Genomic DNA, 4,993 nt, shown 5'->3' on the forward strand with positions numbered 1-4,993 from the left:
CTCCAGCCCCGCGCAGCCCCCGGCCCGGCTCCGCGCGCTCCAGCCCGAGCCGCCGGGGAGGTGGTTCGCGGAAGAAGGGAGAGAAAGGACCTACTTTTGGGCAGTTTTCTCGCCCTCGCCTTGGATCTCATCGTGTCGGCTTGTGGATTCCTCTCCTCCTCCTTGAGCCCAGAAGCAGCTACACACTATCTTCATCTCCCAAGCATTGTCAGTTTGGACACCTTCGCACATGCGCACAGAGCATTCAATCTGACACCCTCACCAGGGCCAAAAAAACTTTCCAATGTATTCATCATCATCAGTTTTTTTTTTTTTTGTCCTATCCTCTTCTTCAGACCACTTATCTCTCCCCCCTCCTCTCTCCCAGCACCATCAGAGCCCTTCCCTGATCTGCCCCTTTAAGAAAAATCAGCCCTCTCTGCTCCTAACCCTCTGCATACTGACCTTACACACTGGACAATATTTAAGGATCAAGGTGCCATCCTATAAAGAGGTGATTATTATTATTATTACTACTACTGCTAAATAACAATGCCGTGGAGGGAGTTTGTTAATGGGTGTCATTTTGTAATTGCACGTATTTTAGATATGCTTTTATTTTTTATTTGAAATTTATTTCTGCAACTCTTCAGTCAGGGTTTTTCTCTTTTTCTAATTTTTTTTTTAACCCTTTTGCTTTGCTTGTCCCCTTCGGCTCAAACGGTTACGTAGCTTTTAAAAAGCACTTGCGCTTTGTGCTCTGCTGTCATTTCTCGCTTTGGCACCGGAATATTTCTGTTAAATACCGGCGCTAGAAAGGCTTTACTGTTTCCACCCCAATTTGTTTGTCTGCATTCGCGAACATTTTGACTGGGAACGTTAACCCCCCGGGCGGGCTCCCTTCCCCTCGGGGCTGACGGCGGGCTCTCGGCCGGCGGTGCGCCCCGCGCGGGAGCCGCCCGGCCGCGCCGAGCAGCGCGCAGCCCCGGCCCGGCCGCAGCCCTCCGCCTGTGCCGGGGCAGCGCAGCCCTGCTCCCCCGCTGCTCCCCGGAGGGCTGCGCCGCCCGCAGCGGGCCCCGCGCTCTCGTGCCTTTCAGGTGGCCCGAGCAGCGCCCGCCTCGCCGCGGGGAGCCGCGCCCGGGACAGCGCGGACGCGGAGCGAGCGCGGCGAGACCAGCGGAGCCGCCCGCCAGCGCCGGAAGCCAGGTAGAGAGGGAGCGGGCAGCCCCTCTTTGAAGAGAGGGCCGAAGTGCAAATAGCCCGGTGATTGATGTGCTGTCTTTGACTGCGGAGAAAGCACTATTTGAATTCAAGTGGCCAGGTCAGATGGTCATGGAAGAAGGTTGAAAGGTAGGATTTAATGAGATTAATACGGAGAGAGCGAGAGCGCGCCTTCATAAACCTTCAATAAAATAGCCGGGTTAGGGAAAGCTCTCCGATTTGCGATTGAGGTGCTAACCCACACTGCGACTCGGCTAGCAGGAAAGTCAGGAGCCTTCTCGCTGAGGGGCACTGCAAAAACAAAGCAAAACTTCTGTGGGTGCGTCAGGTCTCTGCTGGAAGCCATTCTGCCAGCTGAACTTTTGCCCTGCAGGTGGAACTGGGGAGGGGGGAATATTCTCGCTAATTACCGGTTTTCCCCTCCTCAATAAACTCTTTAATTGAACATGGGAGTAGGGCCCTTTCAGATGCTACTTAGGAGCCTGCGTTAAAGGCAAGGGTGGTGGAGCAAGAGGCCAAATAAAATAAATACATTTGAAGGGAACTTGTAGCCACGTGTCGCCTAAAATGTTGAAATGGTGCCTGCGAATTCCTTCCTCGAGAACGCCTCAGTGTGTACAGGTAGCTGTTTCACTTCGTGGCGGGGACTCTAAGGTTGGAAAAACAAGCTCTTCCGAGCTGCGCTGTTGAAACAGGAGCTCTAATGTTTCTAATTCATTGAAATATTTCTTCCAACGACCTTGGACGCTAGCTGTCTCCCACAGCCCTCCGACGAGCTGCTAATGGGACAGGCAGATCGCACTTTTAAAGTGTTGTCCCTGGTTATTTTGCCTATTCTTCCAGCGGTCGCTTCGCAAAGGCGCTGGCTTCGCGCAAAACGTGCTCTCCGCGACCCAAAGAAAAGCCCCCGAGACGGCGACTAGCCGAGAGCGCACGTCCCAGCGCCGCTGCCGCAGCGGTGAGCGGCCCGGTCCCGCGGCGCGCAGCGGCGCCGCGCTCAGGTGCGGGGCCGCCGCGCCGAGCAGGAGCAGCAAAGGGCGCCGGCGGCCCCTCGGCTCGCTCCAAACGGCCGGTCGCGGCGTGCGCGTCCCCCGGGGGCCGCGCGTCCCGGGGTACAGCCGCAGGCACGGCTCCCTGGGGCCGCGGGCGGTGCTCTCCGCAATCCTCCCCCGGCACAAGCCTGCCTTTTGTTTTGCTGCCAAAATCTTCTGCGTCTCCAGTATTTAGAGTCCCTATATTAAATAGTCCCTGCGATAAATAAGCATGCACTAACGGCACGGTTGCGGGGCTGCCCAGGAACTGCTCTGTTACCAGGACCCGCTCGCAGATATTTTAGCAGATACAAAAGGGTTTTCTTGGGGGGGGGGGGGGTCCTCTACAGTTTAGTTGATGCTTCTGCAGAAGAAGCCAAAGAGAAGCGATCGAAAAGAAGGCGTGCGACCCGACGAAAGCCCGGCCAAGCCGAGGGTTGGGGCTGCCCTCAGCTTGCCTCGGAAATCAGTTTTCATTTCTTGCATTTCTCCCTCGCCATAGCCGCATTATTCGCAGGCCAACGTGAAACGCTCGCCGGCTCCAGCGGGGTCTGCTCCGCCGCCGCCGGCGGGGACGGCGCGCTCCCGGGGCAGCGGGTGGCAGCGCCTCGGGCTTTCGTCGGGCTGCGAGATGGCTTTGTGAAAAGCCGGCAACGAATTTTTAAGTCGAGACGCCGAGGTGCGTTCGCGGCGAGCTGTAACCGTGCGGGAGGGGACACCCGTCGCCACCCCGACGCGAACAATGTCCCTTCCAGCACCGGGCACCGGCAGCCCGCTGCATTTCAGCGGGGGCCCCAGCCCTCGGGAGGGGTCCCCGCTTCACCACCTCGTTTTACGCTAAAAATGCTCCAGAGCCGGCTCGGCTCGTACGACAGCAGAGCGCCGGGGGAGCTCTCGGCGGCAGCGTGCCCTCTCGGAGGGCGGCCGTCCGACCCGCACGACGGCGGGGTTTCGGGACATGCTCCTCTCCCTGCAGTACGGAGGTCTGTATGTAAACTGCGAGAGCTTTCTGCTGCATTTCAGATCTGAATCCCCGCGGGGAAGGTCCGTGACTCCTAAAGGCTGGCGCACAGCACCCCCGGAGCAAGGCGTGCAGCCCGGAGCCAGGAAGAAATCCGCAGCCCTGCCCGGAGCCCGCCGCCCCCCTCGGGCTGCCCCCGGGCACATCCTGCCCCCGGCCGCTACCCAGCTTCGCACTTTGCACCTGTTTGAGTACGTATCGCTCGCACGGAGAAGGGCACATCAGTTAGCGGGGAGGGAGGCAGGCGAGACGGGCCAGGAAGTTGCTCAGCTCCCCAGAGTCAACCCGGGTGGCCGCCGAGGGCCCGGCGCGGCGCAGGGAGCGGGTGGCCCCTGCGCCCGGCCGCCAAGGAAGGGGCCGCGGCCACCGCGCACACCCCGCCCGCACCGCGGCTCCGCGCGGGGGCCCCTGCGCGAGGACCCCTCAGGGGCGCGCTCGGGGCGCTCCTGCAGCCGGCTGGGGGGGGGGAAATGACTGCCCCGGAGGTGGCCGCTTTTATGCGGAGCCCGCATCATTTTCTCCTCCGTGGAAATGAGCAGCCTTTCCACCTCCCGACGCCAGCACGCAGGGAGAGGGACTCGCCAGGTTCCCCCCGCCAAGGGCCACCGCGCAGCCGAGCTGGGGTGGAAGCTGGTGGCAGGCGCTGTCTGGGGCACAGGCAAGCCGACGGTAGTGAAATGCGCTTTTTAAGAGTTTATATAATCCTCCCTTGCCCCTGTTTGCACCTTCAACTCTGCTTCCTCGCTCAGCTAATATACATTTCAACACACACAAACTCTGTAGCACGCCACATGCATTTCAACAGAGATTCACTGCAGCTCTCGAAAGGGGGGCGCTGGAGCGGGTGTAATTTACGGGTGGGTTGCCTGGCATTTTCACTACAAAGCCCTGTGTTCCCAGGTATTTTATGAAGCCAGCTTTAAAAATACGCTCCAGGTGAAACTTTGCGTGCAAGCCTCCCTGATTGATTTTGTATAAAAGCAGATGTAAAGCCGCTTGGTCCCCTCTCCCTCGAGCCTCGGGCTCGCGGGCAGCCTGGGTGCGAGGACTGGGCGCTCGGGCTTTCCACCGCTTCGGCTACCCAGGGGCGGGGGGGAGGGGGGGGCGGCATTTTGCAAGCTGTTGTGCACAAGTGCTTTTAAGCAGTAAAGAAGATTAAAATGGTTGAGATAGTTCGGCTTGTCCGGGAGCTGCCGCACATGCAGAGTAACCAATTTCTCTTCCCAAGGATTTTCGCACAGAATACTTGTTTCTGCTCAGCGTTGCAGGAAGATTAGACCAAGAATTAATATTTTAAACTACGCAGTCTGCCCGCGGCATACGAAGGCACTGCTCCCCGTTAGGGTCAGAGAGCCCCGGACAGATTAGGCGGTAAGAATGTCACACGCTTCCCTAGAGATTTTTCCTTTCTAATCTGCCATTAATAAGCGGAGGAAGCACACACACAACCACCGCATTGTAATCGGGATCTGCCTTAAACCCACGCAAGCACAGAACAGCTTGCCTTTCATCCTCGCCGGTGCCAAGGAATTTCAACACCTTTCGGCCGCGGTTTAAAGCCCCGGGTCCCTGCGTGCTGCAGGCGCAAGGGGGCAGTTAAGGACAGCCTGGGAGCCGGGGCCGCCTCGCGGGTGCCTCCGGGGTCAGCGGCAGCCGCGGGACCCCGGAGCCGCCTTCGCCCGTCGGCGGGCAGAGAGCCCGTCCGCTTCCGCGGCAGCGGCTGCGCTGCCTCCCGCCGCGA

This window comes from Apteryx rowi, unplaced genomic scaffold (assembly GCF_003343035.1).
Source record: "Apteryx rowi isolate R43461 unplaced genomic scaffold, aptRow1 scaffold_67, whole genome shotgun sequence".
NCBI lineage: Eukaryota > Metazoa > Chordata > Aves > Apterygiformes > Apterygidae > Apteryx > Apteryx rowi.